Raw genomic sequence first — 11,203 nt, 5'->3', positions numbered from 1 at the left:
AAGTCGAGGCTTGATTTTTTTCTTCAGTTCCCCCATCTTAAGAAATGTTGAGTGTGTTCTTCCTTTTTGGTTTTCTGATGCCAGATCTTTGCACATCTTGTTATAATATTTGGCTTTATCTTCTAGAGCTGATCTTAGAAATTTTTTGTTCAGCTCTTCGACCTCCTCATTTCTTCCATTTGCTTTAGCATCTCTACGCTGGAGAGCAAGTTTCAGTGTCTCTTCTGACATTCATTTTGACCTTTTACTTCTTTATCGTCTTCTTAATGACTTTTTGCTCTCTTCACGTATGATGTTCTTGATGTCATCCCACAATTCTTCTGGTCTTAGGTCTTTAGTGTTTAATGTATCAAATCTGTTCTTCAGATGATCTCTAAATTCAGGTGGGATACATTCAAGGTCATATTTTCATTTTATTCAGCTTCAGTTTGAATTTGAATATGAGTAATTGATGGTCTGTTCCACAGTCTGTCCCTGGCCTTGTTTTCACTGATGATATGGAGCTTTTCCATCTTCTCTTTCCACAGATGTAGTGCCATGGGCTGCCAAAAAAAACAATAGATCACTTTTGGAAGAAGTGCAGCCAGAGTGCTCCTCAGAGGCCAAGATGACCAAACTTCATCTCTCATACTTTGGACATATTGTCGGGAGGGAACAGTCGCTGGAGAAGGATATCATGTTTACTAGGATGGAGGGTCAGAGAAAAAGAGGAAGACCCCCAACGAGATGGATTGTCCAGGTGGCAACATTAATGGACTCAAGTGTGGCAGCAGTGGTGAGGTTGGTCCAGAATCGGTCATTGTTTTGTTCTGCTGTGCATAGCATCGCTGTGAGTTCGTGTTGCTCGATGGCACCTAACAACAACAACAACCATACCAAACATGATGTCCTTCTCCAGCGACTGGTTCCTCATCTGAAGTATGAGAGATGAAGTTGGGCCATCTTGTCCTCTAAGGAGCACTCTGGCTGCACTTCTTCCAAAATGGATCTATTGGTTCTTTTGTTCATGGCACTTTCAATATTCTCCTCCAACCCCATAACTCAAAGGCATCAATTCGTCTACGGTCTTCCTTATTCACTGTCCACCTTTCACATGCATATGAGGTTATTGGAAATATCATTGCTTGGGTCCGGCACACCATAGGCCTCAAGCTGACATCTTTGCTCTTTAACACTTCAAAAAGGTCTTGTGCAGCAGATTTGCCTAATGCAATACATCATTTGATTTCTTGACTGCTGCTTCTGTGAGTGTTGATCGTTGATCCCAGAAGAATGAAGTCCTTGACAACTTCAATCTTTTCTCCGTTGATAAAAATGTTGTTTGTTGGTCCAGTGGTGAGGAATTTTGTTTTTCTTTTTTCTTTCACATTGAGATGAAATCCATACTGAAGGCTGTACTCTTTGATCTTCATCAGTAAATATTTTAAGTCTACTTCACTTTCATCAAGCAAGGTTGTATCATCTACATATTACAGGTTGTTAATGAGTCTTCCTCTAATCCTGATGCCATGTTTTTCTTCATGTAACCCTGCTTCTCAGATTATTTGCTCAGCATACAGGTTGAATAAGTATGGTAAAAGAATACAACCTTGTTGCACTCCTTTGTTAATTTTAAACCATTCTGTGTTCCCATGTTCTGTTGGAACAACTGCCTTTTGGTCCAGGTACAGATTCTTCATGAGCACAATTAAGTGTTCTGGAATGCTCATACTTCGCAATGTCCATAGCTAGCTTGTCATGATCCACACAACCAGAAGTCTTTGTGTAGTCAATAAAGCACAGGTAAACATCTTTCTGATATTCTCTGCTTTCAGCCAAGATCCATCGGACATCAGCAATGATATCCCCTGTTCCACGGCCTCTTCGGAATCTGGCTTGAACCGCTGGAAGTTCTCTGTCAATGTATGCATGCAGCCGTTTCTGTATTACCTTTAGTAAACCTTACTCGCATGGGATATCATTGAGATAGTCCAATGATTTCCGCATTCTTTTGGGGTACCTCTCTTTGGAATGGACAAATATGGATCTCTTCCAATCATTCGACCAGATAACTGTCTTCCAAATTTCTTGGCAGAGATGAGTGTATTGTCAGGAGGGACCAGTCTCTAGAGAAAGACATCATGTTTAATAAGGTGGAAGGTCAGAGAAAAAAAGGAAGACCCCCAATGAGATGGATTGGCCAGGTGGCAGCATCAATGGACTCAAGCATGGGAACAGTAGTGAGGTTGGCCCAGGATCTATCATTGTTTTGTTCTGCTGTGCTATGGAGTCAGTTCCAATTCATAGTGACCTTATGCACAACAGAATGAAATGCTGCCCAGTCCTGCACCATCCCCCAAATAATTGTTAAGCTACTGTTAGATTTCTTGACTGCTGTAGAGATTACAGACTTCTGTTGTGGTGCTGTAGGATCAGCACTGGATTACAAACCACAAGTTCAGCAGTTCAAACCCACCAGTTGCTCCTCAGAAACCCTATATAGGTAGCTGCGAGTCAAAACTTACTTGATGGCATTTAATAACAACAACAAGAATAGAGGTTACAGACTTCTGGTGTGGTGTTATAGGTTCAGCTCTGGACTGAGAACCGCAAAGTTGGCAGTTCAAACGCATCAGCTGTTCCTTGGAAATCTTATACAGGATTGCTATGAGTTGGAACCGACTCGAGAGCAGTTAACAACAACAACAACAACAGAGGTTAAGATAGTGGTTGTGCTGTATGGCATGATAGCTGTCCCCTATTGGATGAGGAAGAGAAAACCCCTCTGTGTCTCATGCACAAGGAAACAAAAGAAAACAAACAAAGAAGAAACATCAATGAAAGAAGAAAATAATAAAGAGGCAAAAATAAATAAAAACAGACAGCAACCAGAAAAAATAATATAATAACTATAAAGACAAAAGAGGGACAGGGAAATGGAGCTATGGAAAAGAGATTAAAAGGAAGAAATTTACACAAAGCACTTAAGAATAACTAAAAAGGGGGGGAGTACAGGAAAATGGATCTATACAAAAGAAAAAGAAGAGAGGAAATAAAAGGAAAAAATAAAAATACTTAGAAAAGCCAGGGAGAGGGAAGATGAAAAGAGAAAGTGCAGAGAGTAGTTTAAAAAAAAAATCAGAAGGGAAATTAGAAACAGAAGAAGAAAAGAAAAAGACAACAGTGGAGAGAGAATAAAATTCAAGGGGATGGAAAGAGTAGAAGGAGGAGGAGAAAGAATAAACAAAAACAATGAAGCAAGAAAAGGAAAAACAAACAAACCCCAAAATACTAGTGTAGCTGTTGGACACGGAGAAGAGAAAACTCTGGGGGACTCCTGCAAGCCAAGGACGTCATGAGTTGGGTGTGGATGGCATGTGACAGCAGAGTTTCTGGCACTAGATGGAGTGCCTATTATTAGCCTTGGTGTTATGTATGGTCAGGGCACTCAACCCGGAAGTAGTTCGTAGAGGTCCTCCATGGAGCTGGTTTCAGTACCTGTTAGGACCACAAGGCAGCTATGGGGAGGATGAATGGTTAAATGCTGGTCTGGTGGCTCTGTGGGTTCTATAGGTCTGGAACTGAGCCCACCTGAATCCAGGCATCAAAGCTGAGCACCAAAGCAGTCCACCGAAGCAGCAGCTGCCCCCCACCCCTGGTCCCATACTGGCAGGATCCTGAACTTGTAGCTCAGAACCCCTGGAGAGTAGGCCTGCACTAGAGGTGGATGAGGGTGAGAGCTGGCCACACCTCTGGTCACCAGGGGAGTGTGGAGAAAAGAAGGAATTGAACCTTTCCTATAGCGTGTGTGAATCTGCTCTGTCAGGCCACCTTTTGCCAAAGCTGCTCTAAATATGGTTGCTCTGTGTCTGCATCACTCTCTCCATTTCTTCTCAGCTTCTCCTCTGAGCCTGCACTCAGTCTACTTCTCTTACCTTTCCTCTGAAATTCAGAGGAAGTTCAGTATTCCAGGATGTACAACTGTGTCTGTTTCATTTTGGTCGTTTGTATCTTTGTTGTAGGGTATCTGAGTAATGTGTCTGCCAAGTCCGTCATCTTACTGGAAATCTTTGCTGAAACTTCTTTTCAGAAATGGATGCTGTTTATCTGTCTCTACCAGTTTTGCCTTTTCCAGAATACCATATAATTGGAATTATACAACGTATAACATTTTCAGATTGACTCCTTTCACTTAGCAATAGCATTTAAGGCTATTCTGCATCTTTTCATGACCTGTTAGATTATTCCATAGTATGGATATACCACATTTTAATTACCCATTCACCTATTGAAGGACATATTGGTTGCTTTCACAATTTGGTAGTTATGAATAAGGCTGCTATAAATACCTATGCTAGCTTTTCAATATATGCTATTATTGTTGTTGTTAAGTGCTGTTGAGTCTCTTCTGTATAGGGTTTCCAAGCAGTGGCTGGTGAGTTTGAACCACCAAAACCGACCTTGTGGTCCAGCACATTATCCTGCAGCATCATACCAGTTATAAATATATGTATGTATACTTCAATTTCTTTTTTGAGATTTTTTTTTTCAAGCAAGTTTTGATGTTTGCTTTAAAATTCCTGCCAGAAAATTCTGACATCTAATTCATCTAGGTGTTGGTGTTTGTTGATTGCCTTTTCTCACCCATAGTGTGATTTTCTAACTGTACTACATATGTTTTTTTGTTTTCCTTTGTTAAGCTACATATTTTAGATATAATATTATGACATGTTTATTCTTCTATTTTAACAGGTAGTCACTCTGTTGTGGTGTAACATGAAGGTTGGGTGTGTGTGTATGTTTATCTATCTGCTTAACTCTGCTGATATCACCTGAAAAAAGGGGATCATTGCCTCACTCTTGATCTTTGCAGAAGTGTACAGTGGAGGTTTAATTCCCATTACCACTTTCCTAAAAATGTGAGGAATCAACTTGCATGAACTCATTGACCCTGAGTGAGTGTGTAAGGTCAGCTCTTTGATGGAACCCTTGTCACCAGGAAGAAGGGAAGTACAGCACCAGTTCACATGGGTGGGGGAAGAAGCTCAGCTCCACTGAGTCCTGCTGACCCCAGGGGTGGGTAGGGGCACAGGATTTCAACTATCCTGACTTACACCAACACTTTGTTTACTCCTTGTTGATGCCTGTAAATGTGAGGTTCAGCCACCCACCATGCTGACACAGGCTGTGAGGAGAGGAAGTGGCACTAGCACCTACTCACAAACTTGTCCAGCGGTGTTGATACTGGGTGAAAGTGACAGATCAGCTTGCTCTAGGCCCTGCTGATATGACGAGAGAGAAAGAGAGACAGAGAGAATTAAAACATAATGGTGACAAGCCTCAAATAACATCACCTCGATTCCCAGTGGTTGTGGAGGGTTGCTTTTTGCAGCACACTGTTTACACTACCTGGGTTTGGGAATGGTAGGGTTGACTTCTTCAGCAAGATGGGAAATATAAGATTAGCTTTCTGCCCAGACCTATAAATATCACTGGGTGGGGAATCAGAATGGTGCCACCAAATTCTGTGGAAGGTGGTGTGGTCTGATAAATGATCAACTGGTATGCATTCATATGTCAGCTGAATGTCATGTGGTGGTGCTATAAGATAAGTACTGGACTACTAACCAAAAGGTTGATAGTTCAAACCCACCAGTTACTCCTTGAAAACCCATTACAGGATCGCTCTGGGTCAGAATTAACTTGACGGTACAACAAGCAACTATGCATTCCACTCTGTTGAAATCACCGAAGACTAGTTTATGACTTTTCCACTGGTATTGACTGAAATAGGGTGGGAATTGCCAAAAATGTTTTCTGTTGTTAGGCTAAGGTTTTGGTTTCCCTGGTCCTTTAGTTTGGAAAAATTAATTTTTTCATAGGACATTTTTTGTGTATGCCGGAGACTTCTGTAGTACCTTGTTCTGAAATATAGAAAGCAAAACTAAAATTGAGTGTTGTGGGCTGAATCATGCCATCTTCAAAGACATGCTCAAATACTAATCCTTGTATCTGTGAATGTGATTTCATCTGGAAAAGGATCTTTACAGAGGTAATAAGATGAAGTCGTACTGGATAAGGGTAGACCCTAAATCCAATCTGACTGGTTTCTTCATAAGAAGAGGTACATTTGGACACAGACATAAGGACACAGGGCATGTAACAACAGAGGCAATGTGATTGGAGTGATGGGTCTACAAACCACAGAATGACAAGGATTGCCAGCAACCACCAGAAACTACCAAGAGGAAAGGGAGAATCCTGTCCTAGAGCCTTCAGAAATAGCACGGGACTGTCAGCACCTTGTATTCAGACCACTAACCTCCAGAACAGTGAGAGGACACATTACTGTTGCTTTACGTTGCCAAGCTTGTGGTAATTTGTTACAGCAGCTCCAGGAACTACTATAACAGGGAATTCACCCCCATGTTTTTCCTCATGTCCCAAAGTTCCTAGGTAGTCCATCTTTTTTTAGACCTTCCAGAGTGTTCTTTTTATTGTTTATTGTGCCATGGTCATGTATTTGGGTAGTAAGGGAGAGGACATGGGAAGAATAAGTCCATTCCTTTTTTTTTTTTTTTTTTTTTTTTTTAAGTTTTTATTGTGAAGTGAGTGATAGTTTACATGGGGGAACGTCAACCTTACACTCATCTTTTCATTGCAATGATTACAATCTCCTCTGTGCATCATCATTCAACAGTATTTGCTTCTATTCTTTCTGGTTTTTTATTTTTTTGGTGTGTGGGAGGGAGTTGTTGTTAGGTGATGTAGAGTCATTTTTGACCCATATTTTGACCCTGTATTGGGTTTCCAAGGAGCAGCTGATGAGCTTGAACCACCAAACTTGTTGTTCAAACAACTTTGCAGTCCAGCGCATTAGCATACATTGCCACACCAGGACTCCTTTGGGGTGGGGGTGTACTCAAGAATATATAATAATTTAAATAACCAAAGGACACATTCTGCAAGCCTGTCTGTCCCTTGATCACCAGCACCTGGATACCAGCACCCAGTCTTTTTCTTTCCATGAGTCCAGAGTCCTCAGCTGCTCTCTCTCTCCATGCCCTCATTTCTGTCTCCATCTATGGTGTTGCTGTTTCTCTGGATACAGTCCCACATTCTGCTCATGCCCTTCTCCTTTCATGGTCTTGAGTTCTCTGTTCCTAGACTGTAAGATTACCTACTCCCCTCTGTTGATGACAAAACTTCTGCCTTTACAGTTGTGACAATGGCAATTATTCATGATAACAATTACTCACTATTGAATTATAAGAATCTTATCTCCATCTCCTTTCACCAGACCTATCTAGACAAGATGAAAACTATTCAGTGGGGATTCTACTTCCCCCCCACAAACTCTGAAACTATATTCCCTCTTGAAAGCTTGTAAGCCAGTCACTTCATGCCTTTATAGCACCTCCCATTTAGGTAGCCAATGTCTAAGTTGCCTGTCTTATCAACCCTTTTATACAGAGAAGATAAGATTGATCTTGGATGTGAAGACACCTTCCCTCTCAATTGGTATTTTATTTTGTTTTATTGCTGTAAAAGGAAGCTTTGTTGTTTTCATTTGGTCCATGGCTTGGGAGAAGAGGGGCTCCAGGGCATTGACTATGCTGCCTCTGTGTCTGGATAGCAAGGTTCAGGCAGAAAGTATGCGGAGAGCAGGGGAATGCTGAAAGGCCCTTCACAGGCTGCAGGGCTCCACAGGCTCTTCCTAGTCATGCTTGAGAGTGAGCCTCTCGAAGAGGTATTCACCCAGCCCTGCCTGGGGACCAGCCATCCTATGGAGGTTGGTCAGGTGGTTGCCCGTCGTCTGGATAATTTTCACCTCCTCATTGAGGAAATGGTTCTCCAGAAAGTCACAGAGGTGGGGGGTCTGTGTGGGTAGCACCCACGGTGTGCAGATCCAGAAGAGATTGGTTCAGGTTTTTCTCCAGGACCAGGCCAGCTTTCATGGCGCCCAGGGTTCTTCCCCACTCATCTTGGGAGGGCTTCTGCATGTCCTGGAAGAGTGCACGACCACCACACTGGTTTTGCAGTTTCAAGAAATGCTCAGCACCCTTGCACTTCTCCAATTCATGGAAGAAGTGTCCCACACCTTCCAAAGCCACATCATTGCGATCAAAATAGAAACCCAGAGAGAGGTAGGTGTAAGAGGCCCACAGATGTAGATTAACCAGATGGTTGATGCCGGCCTCTGCTTCAGCGGAATAATTCTGACAGGTCTGAGAGCTCATGGTTGGTCAAAGATTTGGAGCTAACCACACACACACACACACACACACACACAAATGGTGTTTAGCTGGTCCCGGAAACAGGGAGTGCTCTAGAAGATGGTCCTGGAGAAGAGATTGTGCCTAAAGAAATTGTTAGAGGTGATCCAAGGCTGGAGGTGAGGGAGTTCCCGGATCTGTTCCATCCAAACACTGTTGAAGCAAGACACAGAGCCACAGGACCACAGTGTGAACTTCTCAATAGGCATTTTGAGCTACTACATCCATAAGTATAGGTCAAGTTCATCAGGTCCACTCCACTTTTGCAGAACCAAAACTGCCATGGTGGCATTTAATATCCTTTTATTCAACAAACATCTACTGGATTGTTACTAAATGTAAAGAACTATACATTAGTCCACCACTCGTCTGTCAGTTTGTCATACTGTGGTAGCTACTGTGATACTATGATCTGGAAGCTTTGCCTCCTCAAAGTAGAGTTGAATGTGTTGACGTGAATGAAGGCAAGATGGGGCACAACTCAGAATGAAGAAAAACAGCATAAACATCCATCAATAATCAGAACATGGAATGCATAAAGTATGAATCTAGGAAAATCTGAAATTATCAAAAATGAAATGGAATGCATAAACATCGATATCCTAGGCATTACTGAGCTGAAATGGACTGGCATCGACTATTTTGAATATTACAATCACATGATTTACTATGTTGGGAATGACAAATTGAAGAGAAATGATGTTTCATTCAACAAGATCTGTCATGAGGTACAATGATGTCTGTGATAGGATAATATCCATGCACCTACAGGGAAGACCAGTTAATACCACTATTATTCAAATTTAGGCACCAACCACTAAAACAAGTGAGAATGAAATTGAAGAATTCTACCAACTTCTTCAGAATGAAATTGATCAAACATGCAATTAAGATGTATTGATAATCATTAGCGATTGGAATGCAAATGTTGAAAATAAAGAGAAAAGATCAGTAGTTGTAAAATATGGCTTTAGTGATAGAAATGATGCTGGAGATAGCATGATAGAATTCTGTAAGACCAAAGATTGATTAATTTCAAATACCTTTTTTAGACAACATAAGAGATTATTATACACATGGACCTCACCAGATAAAATTCACAGAAATCAAATTGACTACATCTGTGGAAAGGGACCGTAGAAAACCTCCATATTTTCAGTCAAAACAAAGCCAGGGACAGATTGTGGAACAGACCATCCTATGCTCATATGCAAATTCAGACTGAAGCTGAAGAAAATGAGAGCAAGTCCACGAGAGCCAAAATATGACCTTGAATATATCCCACCTGAATTTAGAGATCATTTGAAGAATAGATTTGTTATATAAAATACTAAAGACCAAAGACCAGAAGTTTTGTGGGATGACATCAAGATCATACAGGGAGAAAGCAAAAGGTCATTAAGAAGACAAAAAAGAAGAAAAAGACCAACATGGATGTCAGAAGAGACTCTGAAACTTGCTCTCCGATGTAGAGATGCTAAAGCAAATGGAAGAAACGAAGAGGTAGAAGAGCTAAACAGAAAATTTCAAAAGTCAGCTCAAGAAGACAAAGTCAACTATTATAATGAAATGTGTGTTCTAACCTGGAGTTAGAAAACCAAAAGGAAGAACTCACGCAGCATTTCTCAAGCTGGGGGAACTGAAGAAAAAATTCAAGCTTCGACTTGCGTTATTGAAGGAGTCTCTGGGCAAATTATTGAATGATGCAGAAAGCATAAAAAGAAGATGGAAGGAATACACAGAGTCACTATACCAAAAGTGAATGGTTGATGTTCAACAATTTCAAGGTGGTGGTGGTTATATGCTGTGTAATCGGTTCTGACTCATAGCAACCCTGCTACAGGGTTTCTGAGGCTGTAAAACTTTACAGGAGCAGAAAGCCTCATCTTTCTCCTGCAGAACATCTGGTAGTTTTGAACTGCTGACCCTGAGGTTAGCAGCCTGATTTGTAACCACTATGCTACCAGTGTTGCTTTTGAGAGGTAGCCTATAATCAAGAGCCAATGATACTGAAGGAAGAAGTTCAAGGTGCATTGAAGGAATTGGCAAAGAACAAGGCACCGGGAATTCATGGAATACAAATTAAAATTGTTCAAGAAAGTGAGATGGCACTGGAGGCACTCACTCATCTATGCCAAGAAATTTGGAAAGCAACTCTCTGGCCAGCTGATGGGAAGAGATCCATATTTGTGCCCATTCCAAAGAGAGGTGACCCAATGGAATGCGGAAATCACTGGACATATAACTGATATCCCATGCAAGTAATGATTTACTAAAGGTAGTATAGAAATGGCTGCAACCATACATGTTTGGCAGATCAAACTCACTGGCAGTTCCAAGGAAACCCTATACAGGGTCTTTATGAGTCAGTACCAATTCGATGGCACATAACAACAACAACATCCATTAAGCAAATCTGCTGTACAGGACCTCTTTAATGTGTTGAAGCGCAAAGATGTCAGTTCGAGGACTAAAGTGCACATGACCCAAACCATGATATTTTCAATAACCTCATATGCGTGTGGGAGTCCTGGTGTGGCGCTGCAGGATAATGCACTGGACCACAAATTTGACAGATCAAACTCACCAGCAGCTCCTTGGAAACGACCCTATACAGTGTCATTATAAGTTGGGACCAACTTGGAAGTACTTAACAACAACAACATATGCATGTGAAAGTTAGACAGTGAATATGGAAGATCATAGAAGAATTGATGCAGTGTTAGAGAAATATCTTAAAGGTACCATGGACAACCAGAAGAATAAACAAATCTGTATTGGAAGAATTACAACCAGAATATTCCTTAGAAGTCTAGACCAGACTTCATCTTCCATGTTCTCATTGTTAGTTGTTGTTGTTGTTGTTGTCAGGTGCCATCGAGTCGGAACCGACTCATAGCGACCCCATGCACAGCAGAACGAAACAATGCTCGATCCTGGGCCAACCT

At 41.4% G+C, this 11,203-nt stretch overlaps 1 pseudogene; it reads right to left on the bottom strand.

Moving 5' to 3' along the window:
- Positions 1-7,696: 7,696 nt before the first annotated feature.
- On the bottom strand, positions 7,697-8,219 carry LOC102835013 (annotated as a pseudogene).
- Between the last annotated feature and the right edge of the window lie 2,984 nt (positions 8,220-11,203).

Source organism: Chrysochloris asiatica, unplaced genomic scaffold (genome assembly GCF_000296735.1).
Source record: "Chrysochloris asiatica unplaced genomic scaffold, ChrAsi1.0 scaffold00183, whole genome shotgun sequence".
Classification (NCBI taxonomy): Eukaryota; Metazoa; Chordata; class Mammalia; order Afrosoricida; family Chrysochloridae; genus Chrysochloris; species Chrysochloris asiatica.
The sequence above is the reverse complement of the archived record's forward strand: the minus strand, read 5'-3'. Positions and strand labels throughout refer to the sequence as shown.